The following is an 18077-nucleotide window of genomic DNA, read 5'->3' as shown; positions in this document are numbered from 1 at the left end:
GTTTCCTCACTCAGATCCCTGAGGGGAGAGTTTGATGAACAATTAATATGCAAATGAAGCAACTTTATGAAACTCACGGGGAGATTAACTGATCTTTTTTGAGTGAGAATACTTTCCTCACCATGAACTAATGACTAATTTGCACATTAATACAATGCGTAGTTTACATGCATTTACATTTTCAGCAAATTCTGCTGCATTTAATTAAGACTTTACTGTTATAGACCTCAAAAACTGGCAGTGACAAATATTTATCTATTTAGGAATCCTCCAAGATCCCTTCATTCCTTTTGAATTATTTTAGGTTTGCGGCATTTTCTGTAAGAAAGATTATACACATTCTTTTGAACAATTTACACTTTTCCTTTTTGGGTTTATTTAAATTTGTTGTATCTTACATCTTTTAATAAGACACTAAGAGCCTCATTACTAAGGTCAGAGCATGTAGAGTCAGAGGACGAATCGCAGAATAGATTAAAGACTGACTACAAAACAGAAAAGGGAGTGAAAGTTAACATGGTTCCCACAGAATGCTAAAAATATGGCCAGTGCTGATCCACATAGATCAGTGCTAGGACCACTGATGTTCATCTTTCAGGATGTTCCACTCTTCCTCAGGCTGAGAGAAGGAAAGGGCATTAAATCTGGGGAGGCAATGGCCTATTGATCTTATCATTGTACTGTTAATCAAGAGATACAGGAACATTCTAGGAACTAGGGTTTGAGTCCTATCAAGGCAAACAGTGGAATTTGAATTCAATAATGAAAAGCCAAATCTGGAATTAAGGGTAACAAATCCATTGTCAATTGTCAGGAAAAAAGTCCATTTGATTCAGTAAGAATGGGCAATAAATACGACCGTGGCCAGCAATGCCCTCATCCTATGAATGAATAGAACAAAGTAAGAAAAGAATAAATGAGGTGAGTTAACTGTACCCTTTTGCATTCTGGCTTCTGCAATAATTAATGTCAGGATGGGGAGGCTGATGGTTAATCATCCCAATTTGCAGCTAGTTGAGGCCTTTAAGTGAGTCATTGCCAAGACTCCTGGAATAATCTCCTGTTGTAGCAGGGGTAGGGGGGTAGACATAGAGCACGCTTAATTTTTAAAACGGTGTGGCCTGCTTGGCATCTGCCTGGGTCGAAGCAGCAGCCAAAGTCCCTCAGTGGGCCTGACAGTCAACACACTGATACTGCTGCCAATCCAACTCCACCTCTTTCGCTGTGATACGTACTCCTTAAAATACCTCCTCACATTACCAACCTATCACCTCGGTCACTCCTCAGGTCTGTAACACTGCTACTTGTCACGTGGCATTAACCACGGCCTTCTCAATGGCAGTGCTGAGCAAAACTTCAGTCAGCTCAATCTCTATTCTGGTGATCACCATCTCCTCAACAAAATTTCTCAGACCTGGATCCAAGTCTCACTGGCCCCAAAAATGTGCAATAACATCTCTGAACAGTTGATTAGGAAGTATCTTTAAATAAATGAGCTAGATTCTGGAATCAGATGTCAATATAAACATTTGTAAATGACAAATTGGACGATGTATTCTGAGGGGTTCTATGTTAAAATAACAAGAAACCGCACAGGGGAAAGATATCCCCATTGATCGGGTGTGTAAGTGGCAAACACGTTTCAATATGGATGAAATGTGAGGTGGTGTGTTCTTTTTTGTTTAAATAACCAGCCCCTTTTAAGGTGCAAGACAAATTGGGATAGAGGAACCACAAAATACAGACGTCAAACTCATTAAAAATCACAAACAAAATACATTACAAAAACAGAAAAAAGTTATTGGTGTCAATTTATTGAGAGCCTGAATTCAAAAAGATTAATGAGGCTGACACCAGCATTGATAGGATACAACAGTCAGGGAAGACAAAATAGATCTGGATCATTTTGAAAAACAGAAGCCTGAGGTCTGACCTGATAGAAAATTTTAAAATTATGACAGGGTTTGATGGGGTTTGTGTTATCATTACAGTGTGTCTTCAGGGAGTTTGTCCCAAGCCAGGATCAATGCAGACTGCTAGAAGCTAGGATGCTGGTAAGATTACCTTTTACTAAAGATTCTTCCGACAATATTTTAGAGGAGAATGTTAAGCATGAGATTTAACATGGAATCATTTCTCTCCAAAGTCTGTTGTTATGTGATCTCATCAGTCACTGACGTTGTATCCTGACTATTTACATATTTAGCAGTAAATCTTTTTACACTATAGGCAGAAGTAGAAATTATGTCCCCATGCTAAGAGCGGTCCAAAATTAGGTGTCATAACAAAGGATAATCACAAAAAATCCATAGAGGAATTCAGGAGAAAGCACGTTTGAGAGGGATTAAAATGAGGTGACTGTCATAAATGCATTTAAGGGAAAATAGATAATTCTATTGGGAAAAATAGAAGAACCAGTTGCTGACTGCTAACTGACCTACTAACTGAAGCCTCATTCCTGATGAAGGGCTTTTGCCTGAAATGTCGATTCTCCTGCTCCCCGATTGCTACCTGATCTGCTGGGCTTTTCCAGCACCATACTCTTGACTCTGAGTTCCAGGATCTGCAGTCCTCACTTTCATGTCCTTGCTAACTGACCTAGTTAGACCAAAAAAAAAATGTGTTGAGCCTTGTGTGGAACTTAATGACTACCAAAGACAAATGAGACGGGAAGACCAATTTTTGTACTTTAGATTCTATGAAGTTCTCTGTAACAGATAATAACATTTGGAGCACAGATTACACAGAATTTCAGACCTACATTGATTGTTTCCAGTTGATGAGAAAACATTTTAAATGAGAATATTAGAAGCAGATTACTGGGTTCTCTAATTATGTTTAAGAAATATTCTGAATTCCGAGGCCTAGCTCTAAAGCAAAACATAGAAAACTTGAATTGTGTAGATTGCAACTTTCAACATCAGATAGTAAACTCAGCATTATAGTGGCCTTTCCTTATTTCTATATTCTACCCATTGACTCAATGCTGAAAAATACTCAGGTTGACAGTATAATGACCAGTTAATCTACATTGTCAAGTCTATTACTCCAACCTTAAAAAATAAAGTCAACAGTGCCTTATCATATCTCTTTACGTGTCTAGAATGTTTGTCATTGTGACATGCAGTTAAATATGGCAGACATCTCCTGCACAGAAAAAATTCACAAGCAGAAGTATGATGAATGATCTGTTATTCTGGCTTTTATTCAGCTACTTTTCTTGAGAGAGAAAGGTTGGAAGAGAAAGTTTTGACTTCTTTTTGAAATGCTGCCATAGAATCGTTAATTCCAACCTTTTAACATTTCATCAAAATGTAGCAGGTCATCTGTTATCGCTCTGAAGTGTCACCTTAGATTAAAGGCTCATACCTGGCAAACTTCCAGAAAACCTCAAATACACTGTATTCTACTTGATTGAAGCTACTCTGTTTATTGGAATTAATCTGAAGACACAAATAAACACATGAAGTGTGTGAAGAAAGTTAGTGAACCAAAAGCACAAATATCCATAGGGGAATACAGTGCATTGGCAATGTTTAAAATATGGGTTAAAAATGGTGAGGATACAAAGTACTCACCTAAGGGGCAATTTTTTCACACAGAGGGTGGTACATGTATGGAATGAGCTGCCAGAGAAAGTGGTGGAGGCTGGTACAATTACAACATTTAAAAGGCATTTGGATGGATATATGAATAGGAAGGGTTTGGAGGGGTATGGCCCAGGTGCTGGCAGGTGGGACAGGTTCAGTGGGGCTATCTGGTTGGCATGGATGAGTTGGACCGAAGGGTCTGTTTCCATGCTGTAAACTCTATGACTCTATGCCTCTACCCAGAAAGGATAAAGAAGAAAACAAAAACAAGATGGGACATCAATACAGATGTGGTTAAATATTATTGTATTGGTAAAATCTCTGAGGTTGTCAAGATAGAGTGCATTTGGTGTAAATTGAGAAGCAGAAAGGGGATGATCATATTCTTGATGGCACTCTGTGGGTCTCTAAACAGGGAGAGGCAGAGAGAGTAATGAGCGAATATGCAGGCAAATCACAAAGATGTGCAACAATTGCAAAGTGATGATATCAGGCACTTTAATTTTCAAAATATCAATTGGGATAATGCTACAGTAAAGAATAAGATGGGTGGGTGATAATGGAGTAAAATATTAAATCCATTGATATTGATGAGTGATAATCATGAATGAAACTTTGATGTGTTTCAGGAAGGATTCTATTCAGCAATTGTACTCCTTCCAGTTCAGAATGTTGAGAGATGATCTTACTAAACTGCTTAAAATGGATTAAATGAACATAGATACAGAAGAAACATTTTCTTCCAGCAATGAAACCCCAAGCAATGGACAAATGTCAAAGTTAGAACTTGAGCCATTAAGCAATGAAATCAGGAGGTACCAAAGCAATTTGACAATAAAACATTCATATTCCCAATTGAATTTGAATTATGGGTCAATTACAGGCTTGGAATTTTATGAGATAATATTTCCATGAGATATGGAACTAAGGTGATCAAATAATGTTGAGGTAAAGGCCCTTCCTATTGTCTCATTGAATGGAGAAACAGCATTGAGGGGTTCAATAACTTGTTCCTGTTCTAAATTATTTCAAAGAACTACAACCATTTTTAAAAAATGTTAATGCTGCTGTGTTCAAGAGGGGCTGGAGTACGTCCGAACGCTGCAATATCCTGGTAACTATAACCCCAATCCCACCTCCAAATCATCCCATTGCCACAGCTATTGCTCAATGGCCTCATTTATGAGGCCTCCAACAGCTCCTTCAATCCTTATTAATGACACAAAGCCCAAACTTGGGCATCTATTAACTCAAGCTCTTAATTTGGATGCAACCTGGTGCAACTTGATTGTATTCTTGCCTAAAAGCCAAGCATCCATTAATTTCTACACTACTGGGAATCTTCACAAAGAACTGAGAGAGAAATCTCATTTATATGTAAACAGCCTTGGGTAGCATACATCTTGTTGGAGATTTTAGTCCATATTGATTTTAGTTGCACATTGTGCAAGGTCATTCTAATACCACTGCAAACCCCCCTCCAGCACTTCTTGAGCATATCTAAGTTGGGGTCTCTACACCAAACATTAATGAAGTCTTCAATCAGCTTAAGAGCAGTAAGAATGAAAATATCAGGGAGCCTCGAGGCTCTGAAACTAGTACTTGAGAGAAAAAGTAATATATTCCATCAAACTTTGATTTGGGAATGAAATCTTTTTTTTCTCATCTGTTTATATCTGAAGGCTGGTTTGCTTTGAAATCCAATTTAGGTTTGTGTTGCAACCCTGAAAATATGACAGACAATCATGCATGCTGAGGAGCAGTCAATGCTAGTGAGCTCCACTCTCCCACTCTCACTAATCCAGTGAAGAGATATTGATCAGATGTAGAGAATCACTTTGAAGTTACAAAGGGGAAAACTCATGCTGACTTTTCATTAAATGCATTCCCAGTATGAAAGACTCCAGAGATTTTTTCTTTTTCCTGCTATTAAAGTTGAATTTCTTTTTATTTCAGTAGCAGAAGAGCTTGGGACCGCTACACTGATCAGATAGAAGATGTGGGTGCATGACCACCCAACACAAGTCATGCACCTCAGCAGGGAATGAGATGAATTCCTAGCCCAGAGAATCAAGAGATAATTCATCCAAAATATTTAAAATGGCAAAGTATTGAAGTCATGTGGATGTAGGAAACTAGTTTCCTTCCTGATTTAATTCTGAACTTAACATTGGCCCGAATCTTCTGATCAATGACAGTGATGAATGGATTGCCACTGTACTCAAAGATTCCCACAACTTGATGTTGCTGTGCACTTCTTCTGGAATCTTCCACCATGAAGAATCATCTGGGGAATTGGGAGTTCCCGAGTTTCCTACCATTTTGAGTGAAGATATGCTTTCTGAATTCACTTCTGTATGGGTTCACTGAAATGGGACACAATCTCGCGTTGAACCCCATTTGATGGCACCAGCTGCCATTTCATGTGTTTAAAATTTCAATCTTTGTTTATGTCTGTGAATGGAGAAGTGAATGTGTGAGTGGATGAGTCAATGGTAGAAGCATGGGATTGTTAGGATAGGTAGGGGTGGTGAAGTGAATGAGTGAGTAATTGAGCCAGGATTGAGTCAGTTCACAATAGGTGGCATTCAACTCATTGAGGGCATAAGCAGGTAGTTGATTTGGGTCAAGAAGAGGTATTGCTGGATAATAATCAGGTGGTGAGGGTGTCATCAGATGACTGGGGGGCTATTTGTTTTTTTTTTGGAGGATAGTCCGATGCTGATGGGAGATCAATGGAGTTGGGATGGGGAGAGCTAACAACTTTGGAGATACTCAGGAATTAAATCAGTTTTTAATTTATCTAATATTTCCCTAACAGGTACCCAGGTAAGTGCTATGGATCTTGCCCACGTCTCTAACTCCAACTCAGACTTGAAGAGATTCATGGAAGGTCCTGAGGTGACACGCATCATTAGTCAAAGAGACCAGTCTGCACTAATCTAAAGACCGGAAGAGTTGGCCCATTCCAGCAATTCATGTAGGAGTGAAATCGGAAGGCACAGTTTCACACGAACTGGTAGGAAAAAAGCTGAAATTAACTTTCTCAAAAGTTGGATTGATTAAAGTTTTCAACCATGAGATTGACTTTTCTTTTTTAGCACGGTTGGTAGGAACTCATATATACCTGTATACAGTAGCTTTCACAATCCCAGCCCAATATCCTGATATAAAAACAGAAAGTGCTGGAGAAACTCAACAGACCTGCCACTACTCTGATAGCTGGTGAAGGTTCTGATGAGGTTCAGAGTAGGTAAGCTCCACCAAGTTTTCTCAAGGGATGGCGGAAAAGTGCAGGCATTATTTTAAGCAGCTGATCTCCTAAAATGGTATTCATTTAATTATTATGAGTACTGATGTAAATTTCATTGTCTTTTCTCTTTAACATCCAGCGCCTTGAGTTTCTGTATGGGAACGGCAGTGCTGCATTGACTAGCACTGGCGAAGCAGGGGAACATGCCAAGAGACATGAGTTCCCCTTCCACTCCACCCACCCTGACCATGTAAGTAATCCTTTGCCCATGATTTGAAGTGAAGTCAATAAGTAAGGGGCTATCCTACTCTGCTCCATTCCATAAGATGAAAATGAAATGCCAGAATTTTAATGCCACTTTGTAGAAAAGCAGAACTGGTGAATTGGAATGTATTTTTCACTCAGTCAACATCACAAAAAAACAGACAATCTGCTCATTTTTAGTGTTTGTTGAGCACAAAATAGCTGCCACATTTCCAGGTTTACAAAAGTGACTAGACTTTCAAAAGTACGTTATTGTCTACAAAGCACTTTACAATGTCCAATAGATGTAAAAAGTGCTATGTAAATGTAAACGTTTATTCTTTATTTTTTGAAATTCACAGCCAGTTTGAAATAACCTCGTAGAGAATCAGCAGACTGTGCTAGTTTTCCACTGACTTAAAAAATATTTTTAGTTTCAAGCTGAATAAAAATGAGAGTGAGATGAGGTGATGTGCTTTTAAAAAGAATTTGAAGAATTATTTTGTGAGCGTCAGTGGATAGAAGATGACATGAAATGAAACACCAACTGCAGCTATAAAGCTGTTTAGTGCTGCTGGGGTAGTCCAATTTCACCGCCAGAGAGTGATAGGGAGGGAGTATAAAATAAATAGGTAGAACTAGCCGTCGCAAGACTGTCAGTCTAATAGTTAACGGATATTACAACGCCAGTAATAATACCTTAAACTGTTTATTTTACAGGAGGCTTTTGTGAAATAAATGTCATGATGACATGAACCCAGAAATTCACAGCTAGCATCCCATGTTCTATTTTATTTCACAAGAAATCATTATAATTCACCAGCACCCCAGGCACTCATGAGTAAAACATATTTGTGAGAGACCTTTGTTCCATTGTCACTAGTCTTTTATCTTGGATGCAAACCAAGTGTGAACTATTATTCAAGTTGCCACTAAGTCTCGAACAATTTTAGAATCATCCAGACTGCTGTGGAAGTCTGTTCATAAAGGATAAAATCAATATGTTTGTTTCTAATTTATCTGGCATAAGCTCACACTTTGGAGTTACTAGAAATAACACACAGGTTATAAGATCGCGTTTTGTATCTCACTGCACAGAACTGGTGATCTAACAATGTGTGTTCCTCTGATTATATCAGAAAACTATGGCCTGACAGACTAATAGAAATTTCATTTTTACATTAGTTCAATGTGAACTTTAATTTCAGTCACAGTTTGATCCCAGGATATTGTTGATCCCATTATATTTAACATGCACTGGCACAATTGCACTTCAACTAGAAATTAATCCACACCAGCAAAAAAACTACTTTGCAAGAATGTTGCCAGCTGCAATATTATAAAAGTGCAATAATATGCTACTACCAAAAAAATGTTGGAAACAATCTGTTCAGGCATGTAGAGAGCAGCTAATGTTTCAGGTTTGTCTCTTTATAAAATTGGAAGATAATAAAAATACATTAGGCTTAAGAAAGATCAGAACATGGGGGAAGGGAAAGCCACACACAAAAATGATTGCCTTTAAAATGTTCAGGTAGAGAACCAGAAATGACTAATGACAAGAGTGAAAATAGCTGCACAGTAATAATGAGAGAAACAAGATATTTGTGTAAGACAGCAGCAAACAGGTTGGGAGGTAATGGCCTAGTGGTATTATTGCTAGATTTTTATTACTCCAGAAACTTAGCTAATGCTCTTGGGACCTGGGTTCAAATCCCGTTATGGTGGACTTTGAATTCAATAAAAGAATCTGCAATTAAGATTCTAATAACAAACAGGAAATGATTGTTGCAAAAACCCATCTGGTCCACTAAAATCCCTTATATCAATAGCTGTCCTCAACATAACACTCCAGTATTATCCAACTGTTCACATGACATACAAATATCAACCCCATAGCATGGAGGCAGTGACCTCACCTTACTAATACACATTGCAGCTTCAATCTATCGTTAGCGCAGTGTCAAAAATTCAAACAAATGCTCACATAGAATTGCACAGCAAGATTCAATTCTGATTTTCACCTTTTGATTTTGAAGTATTTCCATTTGAGACTCTCTCCAGAAGATTAAGTAGAGCTAGAGAGCTGTTTCCATATCTCAACCATCAATCTGTAATCAGGCAGTCGTAGGTACACAGTCAACCAAGATGAATGAACTCCGGATGCATGATAGCTTCATGACTAAGATTGGTAACTCACCAAAGACAAACATTTCTCTTGCACTTGAAATAAAAGAGCATGTAAGCTACCTGGTGGACACCAAAAGCCCAACTGGTTCAATGATGCATCTTAGTGCCTAAATATAATTTGCAGGTGATTACACATTGAACATTGAAATGCTGTCCCTTAATGTCTTCTGAAGTTAGCTTATCAAACCACTCTAATACACTACAATAAACTATAGCATTTCAATAAGATGCCTACAACCATTTCAAAGCCACTGGATGAAAACCTTAAAAATTTTGTCCATACTTCAGAATATTTAAACAACTGTCAACACTATTGTAAATGCGTAGGTAAACAGAAAGAAAGAAATTGGTATTTTTTTCATACTTTGAATAAAATTCTGCAAAGATTACATAATAACCACACCTCAGAAACAGACCCTTCATTTATTGGTCGATGCCCCACACGAGTGAGCTCCCACACTATTTCATCCCATTCTAACAATATACCCTGTTATTCCTTTTTCCTCACACAATTGTCTCACTTCCCTGTAAACACATCAATGGTATTGAACAGAGAAAATGTTTACAACTGCATCAACAATATCAGAATGTCATGTGGGGATCATTTTAAACTGTGGTATCCTATACTATTGTTCCACCTACATTGACTGAAATGAGAAATATAGTGCTATTTTTGGCCTGGCCTAGTTGATTGGTTTACTTAGGAAAAGACCTTTATACTGGTAAACTAAAGGACCAGGATTTAAATTTATCATATATAAATTAAAGAGAGACAAATAAAAAGATTAATAATGTATACATTTTACTTTTGAAAATGAAATATGGAAACATGTAGAGTACACTATTTGTTATTGTATCTAATATTAAGCTAAAAATGAACTTGAGAGCTGCAAGACCAATTTTCGCAAGGAACATAGACAAAGATAAAAACAATTGTAAGTTTGTCTCAATAGACACAGGTGATATGTAGGAGAAAGTGAGGACTGCAGATGCTTTGGTCCATACTATCCACACATAGAAAATGAATGTCATTTATACATCAGATGTAGATCTCACTGAATCAATTGTGCCTTAATTTATCACCACAAAAACACAATTTGTTGCACTTTCAGGTAGCATTCTCTGTTCTACCAGGAACTCAGTTCCACAGTTTTATGTAATCCATTCTGCACAAGTGCCAGCTGATTAATCCCTTTTCAACATAAATCATTATCTGAACTAATGTAGCCTCATTGGAGATTGACTAGGAGAAAGTGAGGACTGTAGATGATGGAGATCAGAGTTGAGATATGGTACTGGAAAAGCACAGTAGGTCAGGCAGCATCTGAGGAGCAGGAGAATCGATGTTTCAGCATAAGCCCTTCATCAAGAATGGGCTTGATGAAGGGCTTATGCCAGAAACGTGGATTCTCCTGCTCTACAGATGTTGCCTCTCCTGCTGTGCTATTCCAATACCACATTCTCGACTCATTAGAGATTGAATTAATCATGTTTCTGGTAATTAAACTGAGGCTGAAAGGAATTGACTCCATCTCAATGCTTGAAAATGTTTTACTGAATCTTTTGTTATTGTAGAAACAGAGTTGGGGGAGAGGGTGGAAGAGGCTGCATATAATAATTTTAATAATAGCGAAAGAGAGCAACTTATTACAGAGCTGTAACTAGAGAATCACGCTGAGTTTGTCATGCTATGGTCAACAAGATAATTTGGCAACTTTCACTTCATAAAAATTTAATAGGCATTACTGACAATTATCACCAATTTACTACATGACACTGTTTCAATATTCTTGTCTGACATAGAACATTCATCGTCACAGCCACCTGATGAAGGAGCAGCGCTCCGAAAGCTAGTGCTTCCAATTAAACCTGATGGACTATAACCTGGTGTCGTGTGACTTTTAACTTTGTACAGCCCGGTCCAATACCAGCATCTCCTTATCTTTCATTGTCATACTTGTTAAAATAATTTTTAAAAAGTGAAACCCAATCACTCATTTTATCATCTAGTGCATTGGATAAGAGCTTCTAACTGACTGCAGTATTCAATATACAACAGAAAAGAGAAAATGTCCCTCTGATACATCCCTCCAAGAGGCTCAAGTAGATGTTAGGAAGGCCACATTTTGCCTGACAGTCTAGGTAAATGCTAACATATGGGACAATGACCAGGTCATCAGTCTTTATCATCCTATCTGCCCATAATGTTACTTCTCAGGAGTATCCTGGGAAAAGTGGTAGCATGTCTACTGTGGCATCAGGAATGGACTTTGCTCATGAAATACTAGGAGAGAACCTATTAGAGGCCATCTTTTCTTTCAAAGCTGATTTCAGTACAGTGAGAACTGGATGTTGTAGTGGGCACAGTTATCCATTGCCATTATAAAGTTAGTCCTTTTTAGTGCCATTTTATTGAAAGAATTTAAAGCTTAATTTCCTCTATCTTCCAGCATATTAGTCTATAATTTTTCCCAAGAACTCCTTTTAAAAAAAAGTAATTTGTTGGTGATGTTGGGATTTATTGCCCATCTTTAATTGTCCTGAAAAAAGTGACAGTGCCTTCTTGAACTGTTGTGGTCCATGCGAGGTGGATGCATCTACCGTATTGTTATGAGGACATTCTCACATTATGACCCAGCAAAAGTGAAGGAATAGTGAAAAGGCTCCAAGTCAAAATGTTATGTAATCTGGAGGGGGTTCTGGTAGATCGTGCTGCCTCTATGTCCTTGTCCTTCTAGCTGGTAGAGTTTGTTGATTTGGAAAGTGCTATGAAGGGTAGCAACCTGTAGTGGCTCAGTTTCTACAACTGTTCACTGTGTATAGAATGCTTTGACAAAGGCAAAGTTAAGGCAGAAATCATTGCATCTTTAAAGGGAAGGCTGAATACATATTTCAAGCAAATAAAAAATGAAAGTTGCATGAAAAATCAAGCAATGACATTAAGTTTGAATTGTTCTAACAAAGGAATGACCTAAATGCAATGAGTTCAATCACCTCCTACATACCAGAGAATTACAAGATTCTGTCCTTTTAAAGTGTTTTCTTCCTATGGTGAAAATAAAATATTTTATAGTGCTTTTTGAAACCTCCTAGAGTGATTTATAACAATTAGAAAATTGCATTGTAGATACCACTCTAATGCAGACAATTAAGGACATAATTTTCCACTTCAGAGGGCAGAGTCTTATGTGTTATCAAAAGACAATGCCACATTCTACCTTACTGATTTCATAATCTGACCTTAGAGGGACAAGACAACTAAACCATAGCTTCATCTTAAATGTAATACATGCATTGAATCTTCCACCTTATTGTGAAAAATGTCAGACACTATTACATACTAGTGGTGAGTGCTGGTATGTAATAAATAACACAAAGGCTGGTGCAAGTTACATCGAATTGTTGCACTTTCATGATGCATTATATTTTCAACACAGGTTAACGTGTGTGATTCAATATGATATAATCATGGGAGCCATCTTCTTTCTTTTTTTTTGACATGCTTTGGTGCTTTATGAACCGCATTCCATACAATCATATGTGGTGGAGTTTAAACGATACAATCCATCCATCGAAAGATAGTAACAGTGCATCTTGTTCCCAGTGCTATAGAGTAATCTGAGTGTAGGCTATAATACCTGGAGAAAGTGGTGGTGAGCCAATGTTTTGAATTGCTGCAGTCCATGGGGACTAGGTATACCCAGTGCAGTTAGGAAGGGAGCTCCAGGATTTTGAAGCACTGAGGAAATTTGGGGAAATCATTGGTCTATTGAAGTATCTATGTTCCTATCTTTCTGTTTGCATATGTTTGAATGGTAAAATGGAAGATCATACTAGGATTGCACCCACTTTTGTAATTCACCTCTTGCTACTGCTGCTTTGAAAATGGGTTCTGTATGTGATCAGGTTGGACAGAAAGTTGCAGCATAAAAACATTACAATTTTTTAAAAAGTGTAAAATCTTAAGAGGAAAATAGTGTTTTTCTGAATGTTATGAATAAAGTAAGATGATTAGGTTCAGAGTAAGCATTCTGATTATTAATATTAGAAGTTCAGAACAAGTTGCAAGCGCAGTTCAGTGCTCAAAGAGTTAAAAACATCATTTACACTTCAGACCACTATCTTAATGAATCTTGACCTCTGAAATGCCATATAAATATTAAACTGGTACTCTGAATATATCGTGATTGCAATTAATTAATAACAGTAATTGTTAATTGCTATTCGGTTTTATTACATTTTAATTACTGACCTCTTCTTGTTAATCTTCTATTCCTACACATATTCTGCTGTGGATGTGTTGAGATTATATCACAAAACTTAGAGAATATTAATTAATCTTCCAACTGCATACAAGGTATGAATCTGAAACCCGAAAGCTGGGAGACACAGATCAATGTTAATACACAGTACCAATGTGCTGAGAATAAATCAGCCAAGGCCATTACATGGACCATGAGAAAGAACAGGGTTGCTTAGGAACAAGAAGCTGTTCATATGAAATGTTACCTTATGAAAAACATAGCCCCCTTAATTGCAACTATCTGCTACAGCATTTCTCTGTTGTCTCTCAAATTGAAAATGTATTTCTTTACTTGTGAAGCTGTTATTACAAAGATGTGCAAACCTTGATCCAAAATTCCAATTTCCTTTTTCAGTCCTCGAGTTATGATAAGATAGAGAATGTGCAGTTATGCAAGTGTGTAATGTTGACGATACTAAAGGCAATCCTTTTTTTGGAGCACTCAATACTTAAAAGAAGAATAGGGCCATTAAGTGAGACTGTATTGAGATTTGATGATTTAAGGACAGGAATCAAAATAAAACTGAGAAAATGGAATGAATCTATGGACGCCTTTTCATGATCATTGAGTGTCTCAAATCAATTTACATGGAAAATGCAAAATATAATTGGAGTCCTCCTTTTAAAAATGCAATTAAGGTTCCGATCACAACAGGGCGAGAATACCATTTTAAGTGAAGGCTGGTATCTAAAATAAGGGGTTGAAAAGTTGTAACTCATTTACCAGGAGGGACAAGAGTGCACATCTGAGCCACATAAATTAAGATGTTGGCTTCCATGACGCAGTATTGACCTTACCCTCATAAACTCTTTCTCTGCAATGTACCCAAGCTCTGGTGACTGTTGCCTTAGGTCTCCAGTAATGGCACCTTTCTACCTGACATTCTCTCTCGACCTGACAGTTAGCTGCTGCTTCCTGCCAAAGATACATGGCAGGGAGACCAATTTTATTCAGATGAAGTCCAAGCATCAAAATTATTCCCCTGAATCATCGTTTGCCCCCTACTTTATCATCACGTTCCCAACTGTGCTGAGTTAAAATTGGGGCTGAGAATTTAATAAGCCACAGAAATATCTGCTGTAACAGGATGAGATTTACGCAGTGTGGCTGACATTTGTAAGGCAGAAGGACAGTCCAGCAAAGTTCCAATTAAAAATGTACCAGGATCCAAGTTCATTGGTGTTGGTAAAATACATGGAGCATTCCACTTGAGCATTTTTTGTGTGACATTGCTTATATCAAGGGGATCTTTATTATCAATAATTTATTCAACGGTATTATCATTTAGGCTGACTCAAGCAAGAAAAGACAAAAAATAAACACTACCTTTGCTCAACAGAGCCTCAGAATGGCTGGTTTTGTCCAATAAAATTACGTTTTACAAGCAACACGAGTGTGTGACTATTCACCACATACAGTTATGACCAGATGAGGAGGGATCACAGCTCCCTCTTTTTATTTGACAACATAAGACTAGCATTTGTCTTATTTTTAGTATATAGCTAGCACACTTCAATTAGACTTACTTAACCGGATCAAAATTAAGACAAATGAATTCCAATGATTTTTTTCTCAGCCCTTTACATTGCATGAGCAATGGAAAAAAATGTGGGAGCGAGCATGAAAATATCTGATTCTCAATGTTGAGAAAAATATGTGCGATATTCCACATAAGGTTCCCCTTAGATCAGATTCACATTAACAGGCAGCAAGCACCTTATTTCCATGCATCGAATGATCTTGTTAACTCATCTCACATCATTTAAATGCAGTTTGCCATTCTCCTATGCACTAAGAAACTAGATGGCTTTAAATTCAGAATGGTTTCCTAGTTAATGCAGCTTACCACTTGCTTCTTAATTTTCGCCTTAAAGTTATCAGGAAAGTGTGAGCAAAATAAAAGATAAAAATTTCTTCAAGCTTCAGTGAGTTTCATGTGCGTTGGCTGGGCTAGGTGATCATAGCAGCCACTGAACATCATCAGTGTAATTTTTAAAGTCATTTCTTGTCCCTTAAAGTTAAAAGACAAATTATGAAAATTGAAAATTCATAATTTGAGTTTTATCATAATGGTGACATTGTTACAAGCTGACACAAAACGTTTGAGTCAACTGTTCCAAGTGGAACTCAGTTGCGGGGACATGAAAATACTTTATCAATGCCCTTAAAGGGTGATGTCAAACATCCATGGCTAACATATGGAAGTCTCTAGCTTGTGAATACTCTAAAGATTGATTCAGGTAGGCACCGGACGCATCCAGTGACTTCATCATGAATGTACAGTGGAAAGTTGAGTCACTGGAAAGAGTGCACAAACCTCGAAACAACACTAACCTGAACCTTCATGCACTGTTTGGCAGAATCTTAGATCATCAATTTGATGCATTAGCCATCTTGGACTTGTGATATTTTCTCGAATGACCACATTGTCATATTTGCTACCCTCCTAGTACATGATATTGGCTAAGAGTTGTTTGAGGTAGTCTACTGCCAACTTTATGAAATACTTGGAGCCTATTTAGTGAATGGTGGTAGAGGATGCACTACTGTAGAGTATGTACAGAAGAGGTACTGTTCTTAAAAAACAAGAAAGTTTAAGCATGATAATAACAAGTACAATTGCATTTGACCAGTGTGAGACATCAGTAGAATGGGTGGAGCCAACGTAACATGAACTTTAATTAATCAGAACCATTAGCTTATACAAAAAGGCTCATTGAACCAAAGTGGAAGCGATGAACTTGAACATGGTGGTCTGCCTAAGAAAAAGAAAAGATTCACTAAATATCATGACACCAACATGTAACATTACTTAAATATCTCAACATGTGCAGCTCTTAAGAACTGTATTAGTCTATTCTCAATATACATTAAGTTATGGTTATGGTTACATTTTCTCAGATGAAGGACTAAAGGGAGGAAGGACTTGAGCAGTAGCAGACAATGCTGTGGCAACACAAGCTTCCATGAAGCTCTGTCCTTGCTGGCCCAGGTCATTAACTTTTCCAACTGTTTTGGCAACTAAACTGGGAGGATTCTCTCTACGCTTAGCATCCATTAAAAATCATGATCTTTTCAACTTTATTGAGATCATGCATATTTGAGGTCGTAGATTCATCTGTCAAGCTGGTGTGTTTTTCTGTATACATTTTGTCACCTCGCTAGGTGACACTGTCAGTGCATTTTCAATACGGTGTAGCTGGTCTATCTGAATATTTAAGGAAATGTTACAAGGCAATTCAACATTATGAACATAAAATATTTGTGGCTACTTAAGCAGAAGGTATCAGCAGACTCTACTTAAATGAGTCCATCAGATGCAAACATTTGGGTGAACTATAATCATTTTGACTGATCTTTGTTCAGTAGTGGCAGAGTCTGTGTTAGTTGTTTAATTGCAGTTTTGGTGTGAAAACAACTCAAGAGCAGTAAATTTTATGAAAAGAGAGTGTAACAATTATCTTTATAATTAACCATAACAATTTTCTGTGATTATAATTTTTTATTGAGGTGTAAAAGATCAACAAAATATGTTGTGGGTTTACTTAGATTGCAAAGTCATGTAAAAAATTGTGAAACATTCTTAGAGTGAAGTATTACAAATCAGAACACCCGGCAACCATCGCTAAGAAAGATCGAGAGATCAGACATGGTTTTCAAATACACTGCATGAAAGGGTGGTGAAAGGGAACTTAATGTCGAAAGGTATTTGGATATAAATCCAAAAAAGAGAGTCGCAGAATTACGGGGAACGAGCAAGTGGCCAAACGGTAAAAGTGTGTTTGGCAGAAAGGTCTCCTTCTGTACTATTAGGATCTCATTTCATTATCGACCCCAATTGTGAATGAAATTACAGGAACAAAAAAGCGTATTGTAATACCAAATTATTTTCCATTAAAATCTAAATTCATTGACGTCAGGGATCAAAAGACTTGGGTCGACAACACGGTAATGTCAATTGTCTAATGTCTTACCCTTGAGTGTATCTCATTACTGGGGATATTGGGTCAATTAATATTGCCTTACATGGAGAGTTGGTAATTAGGGTCACCAAGAAGCAGTGGGGAAAGAGTTCTGAGTTCTTTCTGCCAAAGTTAAATAGGGGTCCATTGAGTTATCGGACCCTCCTACTGCCTTAATTGTACGTATGGTCTTTTCTAAATAAGAAATGCCTTGGGTTTGTTTGTTGTCCTTATGGGAGAAAGTGAGGACTGCAGATGATGGAGAGACAGAGTTGATAAAGGGTGGTGCTGGTAAAAGCACAGCAAGTCAAGCAGCATCTGAGGAGCAAGAGAGTCAATGTTTCAGGCATAACCCTTCTTCAGGGCTGCAGAGGGGGAAGGGGGTGAGAAATAAATTGGGGGAGGAGGTGAGCCTGGGGAGATGTAGGTGGTTTTTCTTTGCTCAATCTCTCCATTGGAGAAGGGCTCCACACTTCCCAATGACCTATCACCATCACCCCCATTCTTTGCCCATCTATTGCCATCCCCTGACACT

This window comes from Chiloscyllium punctatum, chromosome 23 (genome assembly GCF_047496795.1).
Source record: "Chiloscyllium punctatum isolate Juve2018m chromosome 23, sChiPun1.3, whole genome shotgun sequence".
Taxonomy (NCBI): Eukaryota; Metazoa; Chordata; class Chondrichthyes; order Orectolobiformes; family Hemiscylliidae; genus Chiloscyllium; species Chiloscyllium punctatum.
The sequence above is the reverse complement of the archived record's forward strand: the minus strand, read 5'-3'. Positions refer to the sequence as shown.